Source organism: Neltuma alba, unplaced genomic scaffold, assembly GCF_004799145.2.
Source record: "Neltuma alba isolate B1F8T4 unplaced genomic scaffold, ASM479914v2 tig00011396_pilon, whole genome shotgun sequence".
Classification (NCBI taxonomy): domain Eukaryota; kingdom Viridiplantae; phylum Streptophyta; class Magnoliopsida; order Fabales; family Fabaceae; genus Neltuma; species Neltuma alba.
Window position 1 is genome coordinate 412001 of NW_021636085.1, and position 10296 is coordinate 422296.

Consider the following 10296-nt stretch of genomic DNA (forward strand, 5'->3'; position numbering starts at 1 on the left):
CATAATAATGTAATTGTTTTATTTTGGCAGTGAATGAATTACTATATCAAACACTGTCTAATGAAGACTACTATGACTGCGTAGACGATATTTCTTCATGGGCTTTTGAGGTTAGTATCAAACTTTTAATAAAATGGCTTAATCAGCTTAAAAAGATGAAAAAAAACAGGGAGATGAGAAATGATAATTTTTACACCAAGATTAACTAAAAATAAAATTGATCAATACATGAATAAAAATTTCCCTCACTGCTAATATTTTAGCATAAATTCCATACATCACCTATTTTTCCTACTCAGTGGGCTAAGATTACAATCTTTATTAATGACTTCAACTCACTATTTTCTTTATACTCTGTTCTGAGGAATTAGAGTCAACTCTGGAGAAAGACCTAACAATAGTCAATAACAGAACAAGAGTGTGTGCTACCAAGCCAACACATTCTCTCTTACATATTATTCTTCCTTTATTCCAAATTTTAGCTTGATTTAATACGTAAAGTTTAATGATCAGAGTTCAACTCATTTCATCTTTTCTTATATGTTTTGTGATTGTTCAGTTTGTTTCGGAATCCGAGAGTGAAGAGGCATCCGAGGTTATTGAAGAAGACTCCATAGTTTCAACAAAATCGCCAGAGGTACACGCATTATGCTTTTGTTGAGAAATTATAGAGAAAGGGTTAATAACAATAACTACAAATTTTGGCAGAAATTGACCAATACATAAATAAAAATTTCGCTCGCTACTGATTTTGGCAGAAATTCCATACGACATCCACCGCTTTTTCCCATTTTGTGGGTTAAGATTACAATTTTGTTAATGAATAATTAATTTGCATGTCCTTATAATTGCAAACAATTTTTAATCAGATCATTATATTTTTACTTGGTTTTATTTAGGTCCTTGTAGCTTTTTTCCTTTTTATCACGTGCTTATAATTTCACATAATTTTAGCAGCTCCTTGTATTTTGTTAATTTGATTTATTAATTTATTTTAAATTAATTAAATAAATAATATTAAAAATAAGTTATTAATAATAAATTTAAATTAATTTTTATTTAATTATGAAAATAATTAAATAATTAATAGTTATTAACTGATTCGAATAATAAATTATAAATTAGTTTCAATTATATTACGATTTTAGAAAATTTTATTATTATAATTCAAATTTTATAGTTATAATAATAAATAAAAAATATTATTATAAAATGAATATGGATATATGTTTAATTCAAAAGTTTAAAAGAAAAATAAAATAAAATTATTACCAAAGAATATTATTAGAACTTATAGAATAAAGAATAAAAAATTTCAGGGGCATGTTGAATATCAAATGAAACTATAAGAACTTGAAAAAAAGGCCAAAAAAGAAAAACTACAAGAGCCTAAATAAAAACAAGTGAAACTATAAGTACTTGATAACAAGAAAAAAAAATTATAAAAACCTAATTAAAATTTAGTTGAAATTATAAGGATCTGTAAATTGAAGAAGAGGGATCACAAGATGTTGGAAATGACTCAACAATGCCCCAACAGAGCAATGGTTCTCCATATTTTGAAAATGTACGTGTTTATACTTTCCTATGACTAAGCATACTTAAGAAACTAACTAATGAATTATCTCTTACCTCATTGTCTTATTCATCCTTTCCAAATAAATCAAGATATATATATATTTCATGTTGTGTGTTTAGATTTAATTTATTATAGTTATTAATAACATCAAAGCTCAGTTTATCTTCTTTTTATTATACCTTTTTTTTTATGTTTAGAGTAAGGAATTATCAAAGGAGATTGCTAAAAAAGGCACCGCAAATTCGTCAAATTTTATAGAGGTGTGTACATTGTTCTTTTCTATGACAGTAGTGACCCAAATCAACAAACAATTTCTCTTTTAATTAATTATTTTAACCCTCTTAGAAACTGATATATTCATAATTTATGGGCTATGTAGGATGCCAACGCATCAGGGAATGAAATTGTTGAAGAAAAGCCTTCTCCAACTCTATCATCTGACTCAGATGTGGTAAGCGTTATTCTCTATTAATTAATACTTTCACCGTTTTATACACACACACACTTAGTCTTTCTTTTCCAGTTATATATGCAGCAATGTAGAAGTGAAGATGTCTTATAATAGTAATAATTTTGTATTATTTTCGTTGAGCTTTTTCCTCAATTAATAAAAGACTTTCTTATTGGTTAATTGAACTTCCGTAACAACTTATTCATATTTGATGAACTACACAGAATACCAAGGTATCAACAAATGAAATTGTTGAAGAACAAGTTCCTACTTCAAATAGAGCAGCAACTCCGCCATCAAAGTCTGATAGGGTAAGAGTCTTTTCTCACCAAATGCTTTAGCACTTGTATATTTATCAAAGTTGACGCTATGGGTAATCTAATTAAAACAAATTTAAGAAACAAACGGAGCCAAGTATTCAAGAAGGTACCAAAATCAGAGAAAGCTAGAAAAGCATATTAAATCATGAATTCAGAACTAAGTAATACGTCACAAACGGCATCTGCTATTTCTTTAGAAAATAAATAGTAAGAATATCGTCCTTCCTGATATGGGTTGAGTTAGCTACTAAATGACATAAGCTTGTGATAGTTTTTACATTTTTATGTTCATTCAGGATAATTTGGTTTACAATGTAAATTCACCAACTCATTCTGAGCTAACAATCTCAAATCTAGGCACATTAGTTTTTATAAAGGTAGGTTTGTTTCATTAGTTTTTTCCTTTAAATGTGTCACTTGTTGCTTAATCATTCCTTTGCTTAGGAGTTATGTGAAAAGGAATCAGTGGGTGATCAACAAGCACTTGGAGAAAGTAGAAGCTCGCTAAAAGCTCCTCAAAGAGTTGAAGAAACCACTAATGAATGCCCTTCCAAAGAAACATCAAACGAAATGGCATTGATGATTCCAGAATCCGTTACTGGAATGAAATCTCCTCTGGTAAATATTTGGTTTTCAATATATCTGCATTATTGATACATTATTGATTCTCATTCAGATTAACTTCTATATTTCTATTCTCTTAGATCTCTTCAATCTGTTCTCCAAAAAAGCCTCAAAATGAAACTTCAGCTGCTCACGTGAAAATAGAATCAGGGAACTCTACTATCACTAATCAATCTGCACAAGTAAGCCTTCATTTTATTGCACCAATTTGGAATGGAATCTGTTCTTGAAGCTGGTATATGCTAATGCTAGAATAGAAAAATTTGATAATCAACTAGTAATTCCCTTTTCTATGAAGAAAATGGTGCGTATTTTAAACATAGTATATATTAACTTCATTGCCAAATTCGAGAAAGGTATGCGCATTATGTTATTCTATAATAATAGGGACTCAGACCAGCAAACATATAGGGCTTGTTTGGTTTCTTGTTTTGGAAACAATTTTTAATTTTTTAAAACAGAAAAATCAAAAAACTTGTTTGGTAAGTTGTTTTTAGTCTATTGTTTTAAAAAACAAAAAACAGTAACAAGTTTTTAAAAACCAAAAAACCAAAACAATTTTTATATGTTTTTCTGTTTTTGTTTTGAAAAATTTTGAGAAATTTTATTTTCTTCTCATCTACTATTCATCACTTATTATTATCAATCACAACTATCATCTAACAAGTATGGTTTTTTATAAGTTTTTTTTTTCAAACATGATTTTTTTAAATTTATTATCCAAACAAATTCTTTTATTTTTTTGTTTTCAAAACTTGTTCTAAAAACAATTTTATAAAATTGTTTTGAAAACAAGAAAACAAAGAACAAAAACAAACAAGCCCATAGCTTCTCTTTAAATTAATATACGACATGACATGCTTCTTCATTATTTGAACTTTTTATGGTAACTTACTGATATTTTATGGGCTACATAGATTACCAATGCATCAGCAAATGAAATTGTCAAAGAAAAACTCTTTACAACTCCATCATCTAATTCAGACATGGTAAGGGTTATTCTTCAATCAATCCCTTCATTGATGTAATATACACTGATTTTTTTCCCCCATTTAAGTGAGTAGCATTGTGGAAGCGGAAATGTCTTTAACGGTAATGATTTTGTTTTATGGATAGGAGTTGGTAAGAGCCTCTAATGCACGACCGGTTATTAAAGTTGACACTATCAGTAGACGTATTAAATCAGTTTTAAGATACCAAAAAATTGTAAAAGGAAAAAAAATCAATTTATATTTGTTAAGTATGCATCATCTTCAAAAACAATCATCTTTCTCATACGAAAACTCTTTCATAGAAAATTGCAAAAAGGATAAAATTGAAATACAGTAATTAACGGTTAATCTTTTTATCTAATGTGATTGATTTAGAAAAGAGACTGTCATTTTTTTTTGAGAAGGTGTGACTTATATATAGATCCCAAGGGAGTACAGAATCTAGCAAGTTAAGAAATAAAGAGATGACATTGTGCTTCCTGAATCCTCATATGGGCTGAATTTATGATAAGAAGACATAACTTTCAGCCGCTTTTTTCATCTTGATGTTCATTTGGGATAATTTGGTGTTGTACAGAATCTCAAGGCAACTTTTAGAGAAGGTCCTTCATTAGAGAAATGTGACAAAGCAAGTTCTTTAAATTATTCAAAACCAAAAATTGGAAAACCTTCTACATTAGATACTTATAAGGTAAGCTTGCTGCATTCAAAATTTTAGCTTTAAATTCATGTCTTGTTTACTCATTCCTTTGCTTAGGAGTTATGTGGAAGGGAAATGGATGATCAGCAAGCACTTAGAGAAAGTAGAAGTTCCAACGAAGCTCCTCAACAAATTCAAGAACCTACCAATGAATGTTCTTCCAAAGAAACATCAAACAAAATGGCATTGTGGATTCCACCATTTGTTACCGGAATGACCTCTCCACCGGTAAATATTCAGTTTTTAACATATTTGCATTATTGATACATTAGTGATTTCCATTCAGATTAATTTTTCTATTCCTATGCTCTTAGATCTCTTCAATCTCTTCTCCCAAAAAGCCTCAAGTGGCAGCTTCAACTACTCACATAGAAACAGAATCAGGCAGCCCTGCTGTTACTGATCAATCTGCACAAGTAAGCCTTCATTGTATTGCTTGAGTTTTGGGATCTAATTTTATTCTTTAAAACTGGCATATACTAATGCTATAATAGTACAATTTGATCATGAACTGGTACCCATATAGTCTGTATATGATACTTTGCAAATTAACGCTTCATTTCATTTGCTTCAGGGCCAAATTATGTCAAGTAAAAAAGAGACCTCCATTGATGATGATCTCATTAGATTACTTCGAATAATGAAGGATGGTTCCCACTTGGAAGTTGGCCTGCCGTCTATTTCCAAACTTGCTGCTCTCGAAGATGACAAGGTGGCAAAGGCCTTTCTTGATATAGAATCCTCATTGAAAATGGATCTTCATCAGATAGCTAACTCAGAAGAACACACTAATCGTCTTGAGAATGCACTCAAGTTCTTCTCCACCCATTTTTCTGAAGAAGAACCTTCCTCTCACGGCCTTATTAGAGGCAAAATAGACTCTATTCATCAAGACATCCAAAGAATTCTCTCATCCTTCAAGCGAGCTTCTAATAACCTTGACACATTCACCAAGCTTAAAGAAAGAGAGAAGTGGATCGATGAACAACATTCTCAAAGGATGGAGGAGGCTACTACTCTTGTGTCTGAAATCTACAAAACTGAGGATTATATGATTAAACTGAAGGAGCATATTACTAGATTGCAGGCCGAATTAAAAAGCAAAGAAGAAGAATTTGAACACTGTGAAATCAAACTATCATCTCTTCAGAAGCAAAAGAAGGAATGTGTCTTGGACACCGTAGGGTTCATGGAAGAGTACGAGGCAGTGAAGAAAGACAAGTCATGTGTGGTGGATAGCCAAACAAAAGCAACCCAAGAACTGAAAAAGGCGGAAAATGAGTGGCCTTCTTGTGTGGCTGAATTGAGGAAAACTGCACTTTTGTTGGGAATCCTTCTTCAACAAAAGCTCTGATGGTTGGATATTGTTATGTGTAGCCAAATTACTATTCAGGTTGTTATATGTATTCCTATGATTTTGACTTAGTTCAAGGTATGGGTTGGTTTAGTGCTTGATAAAGACTTGTTAATTGATATGGAACTAGTTTCCATACTTATTACAGTAATAAGTATCATGACACTCATTTACGGTTGACTGGAACTTAAATGGTTTGAAGTTTGAGAACCTAATTTGTTATTGATATTTTTGAGTACTGTATTTGGCGATATTATTCACAGCAAAGTATTTACATTATTTCTCCATTGTAATGTTTTCGAGGGAAAGTCACCTATTAACCTTTACCGTCCTTTTTTTTTTTTTGGTTGACATTAGAGACTTCTTCATTTGCAGCAAATTGTTACATTTTCTTCATTAAATCAGGAGGTGAATTTTCGAAGAATAAAAAATCGTATAAACATAAAGAGGACCTTCGTTATTTGATTGTAGTCATAAATGTCGGCAAATAACTCTCGTTCAACTTGTAGATTTGGGCAGAGAGAGACTATAGTGGCGGGGATTGGAGTTTAGAAGAACCTCTTTCTCTGTGATATAATACGTGCACCACAGATATTTGTACCAGTAATATTTTAGATTAAAAAGGTGACATTTAATTCAAATCACACGCATTCATCAGTGAACATATATACCACCTGCTTTCTAGAAAGACACACTGACTTTTATTTATGGATGCAATGTTTTGTTTAATACTTTAATTTATCATATTAAAATCTAACTTGGGTAGCACTAATGTAATTGGTGAACCCTTTTCCTAGTCAATTCAATCAAGAATTTTGGACCAATTAGCTAAATTAAATTTTTAGTAATCCTGAAAGGATGTCGTTTTGAGTGAAAAAGAAAATAACTTTTCTTTTTAATCCTTACTATAGGGCATTTCTAATTAACTCTCACTCGTCAAAGAACGGTAGTTAAGTCATTAAATAAATTAATACTTTTTTTTAGTTTTACCCCTATTTAAATAAAAGACAATGTTCGAAGAGCTTATTTAGAAAAAACTAAACCCCAATTAATAATAAGAATAAAATAAAAAAAGAATAATAATTAATGAGTTAATTAGGGACTTATATTTAGGATAAAAAATTGCATGTAATAGATGTATTACAATAGAGTAAAATTTTCTAACCTCCCTTACATTTTGTCTTAATTACATATATTTTTCTTTTATTTTGAAAACATATACTTAAATTCAAACTTTTAATTTTGTTAAAAATATTTTAAAAAGATTCATTTTTAATTAAAATTTATATTGAAATACTTTTTGTTTACTAATTTACCCTTCATAATACTAAATTCCTAAATTTTGATACAAAACTATTTAAAAGAATTTAAGATTTTTTCTACTTACCTTAATTTTATTTTATATTTTTACAAATTGTTGTTTGTTTAATATTTTTATCATATTGAGCCAGAAAATTGAGTAATTTAGTTAATATAAACATAAAAAAATTAAATAAAAATTTGATTGATTTTTTAGATAAGTATATTATCGATCAAATTAAATAAGTTTTAAATGTTTGGAACAAATTTTTTTTAAAAAATTAAAAAATTTAAATAATTTTTTAAACTCACATAATTTATTATTTGATAAAAAATAATAATTTAAAATATTCTCTAGTCATTTGAAAAAAAAAACCGTAAGTTTCAATATTTCATAAAAAATTAAAATTATATAATTCTATAATATGATAAATTTTATATCATATTAAAGATAATTTTAAAAATTATCTTTAATAAATTTAAATGTTTAAATAAGGTTTATTTTAAAAAAGGGATATTTTGGTTAAAATAAAAGTTTGAAAATCAAACTTAATAATCAATTAACAGATAAATGGATAAAAATACAATTTTAAAATATAAAAAAAAATCCGTGTAATATATTTTAATTTTAAGTAATATTTAAATATATATATTTAAAATAGAGAAAAATTTCTATAATTTTAATAAAATAGAGATATAGTCAATATATTTTACTCATTATAATAAGAACAAAAAGAAGTACTAGTAAGTTGAATTTTTTCATATAGTTTAATTAAATTATATTATTATAATTATGATTATGATTAGGCTGGTCAAAAAAATTTATGATTATGATTAAGTTCGGCTTAGCATAGTTTAATACAGGCACAACTACAACACCGACTCTTAATTGCATCCCTGCCTCCGCCAGTTGATCAGTGATTAATCCGTTTAGTGGCTTGGTTTAATTCATCTAAGGTGGCCCAATAAAATCTCTTTATTGCATCCATATCCCAAAATTCATCAATATTTGTAATCCCTACGGCTGCACGGAGCTAGCGAGAAAGAGGACCATAGACCATTGCTAATTACGCCAATGGCGCTATCGATTTCAACTCTGAACCATTTCGCATCCGCACAACTCAAATGCTTTCCTTCCAACTTCACCATTCTCGCCTCTCCTCTTCCTCTCTTGTTCCTTCTTTTGCCTCCGCTGCCTTCTCGCCGAGGAGATTTTCTGCGCTGGCCATCCCCAAACTCTGTCGTTTCCGACGCGTTTCTGCCTCTGCTGCTTCTGGAGATGACGATTCCCGATGGGCTAGTGAACTTTCGTCCGTCTCACCTGATGTTGTTGTTCTCAATGTTGAGGTATGGGCCGCGCGTTTTTTCTGGAAGTTTATTTATCTTTTTTTTCCCCTCTTTTTTACTCTTTTCCCCTTGTAATTTTTTGCGTCTGTGAGCTGGGGGATGATGTGCGAGGGATGTGCAGATAGTGTGAAAAAGCTTCTGGAGAGTCGAGTAAGTTTATTGGCTTTACTTAAGGCTTGGTTTAAATTGGATTTTTTGTTGTAGCGATATAATTCCATTAGCATCCATCATTCTAGTGACTACATGACATGTTTTTGTACGGAAATGTAGACTAGATGTGAAAAGGATGGTTCTTGCGGATTCATGTTAATAAGCCTTGAGTCCAGGGGGTAGGGAGAAATTAAATTAGCATTCATGTTAATGTCTTTCCAGCTTTATCTTTTTCTGACTAAGATTAAAAAGAGAAAATGTGGTATAGATTATTAACGACATATTTCTTCTTAAAATACGAAGCATGTAAATCTTGTATTTTCAGCTATCTAAGGCTCTGTTCTATGCTTTTTTCTTTTTCAATAATGGACAGCCTCAAGTATCATCTGCTAGTGTAAATTTAACAGAAAAAATAGTAACAGTTTGGCCAGCAGCCGAAGCAAAAACCGAATCAAATTGGCATAATAAATTAGGAGGTGGACTTGCAGAGCATTTAACTAACTGCGGCTTCAAGTCTAGCCTTCAAGGTAGAGATTCAAGACCATCAGCTTTTTTATCATGCCATTCAGTTTCCATACAATTTTCACCATTTCACCACAGTTGATGCAATGCTAACATGTTTGATTTATGAAATTTCATGTGAATGTCAAGATAGAATCATGAAGTTTATGATAATACTATTAGCCTGGTGCTTCTAAATTTAATTTCAATGTATCAAGGAAAGCTGCAAGGTTGTGAAAGATAGCTCCTTCCTACACCTTTCTATCCATGAACTTCCATTCCTGAGTGAGCCTAGAATGCATGTTGAGATGCTCTGTAGCCCCTCGAAAATAGTTCTGTCTATCTGCTTGACTGCTGTGAACATTGACCCATGTATGAAATGAAGTTATGCGAACAAAAGAGGAAAAAGTTAGGAAAAAATCTGCTTCAACAAGGAGAACCTTGGTTTATCTCAAGTTATTTAATATTTTTTCATGTAGAAAATAATTTCATTCAGGCCTTCCTCTTCAATATACCACCTTCGTCAATCCAAACCAAATTAGTGCTGTATGGGTCTCTGAAACTTCTAAACATCCCTCTTTGTTCGCTGTTTGGTCAGCGTAGCCTTCATATCCAGTTGCTTGCATATTTCTCAGAAATTGGATGCTCTTTTCTTTTTTGGCAATACTTGGTATTGTATTGTCAATTCAGATACCTGATTGTACTACCGTCCGTCTTATGTGCTGCTCAATTGCATATTTGCTGAAAAATTGCAAGTCAGTATGGTGTTGTGGCTTGCTTGAATTTTTCCTTTTTTAGGGGCATTTCGTTTGTGAAAAATCCTACTTATTTAAAGTATGGTTGTGCCTTTGCGTTATAAATTCACCTTTGAAAGTAGTCATTCTTCTTAAATGAGATTTTAGATGTTACCATGGCATAAAAAGTAAATTTGCTTTACACGAAGCTTGCTGGGTTCAATAGCAGGTCAGGAAGATGGGGA

At 30.7% G+C, this 10296-nt stretch overlaps 1 long non-coding RNA gene across 1 annotated transcript; it reads left to right on the forward strand.

Moving 5' to 3' along the window:
- The first annotated feature begins 46 nt into the window (after positions 1 to 46).
- Positions 47 to 637, forward strand: LOC114712818 (uncharacterized). Its single transcript, XR_003737282.1, has 2 exons — positions 47 to 110; positions 560 to 637. It is a non-coding gene; the product is annotated as an uncharacterized LOC114712818 (long non-coding RNA).
- Positions 638 to 10296: the final 9659 nt, after the last annotated feature.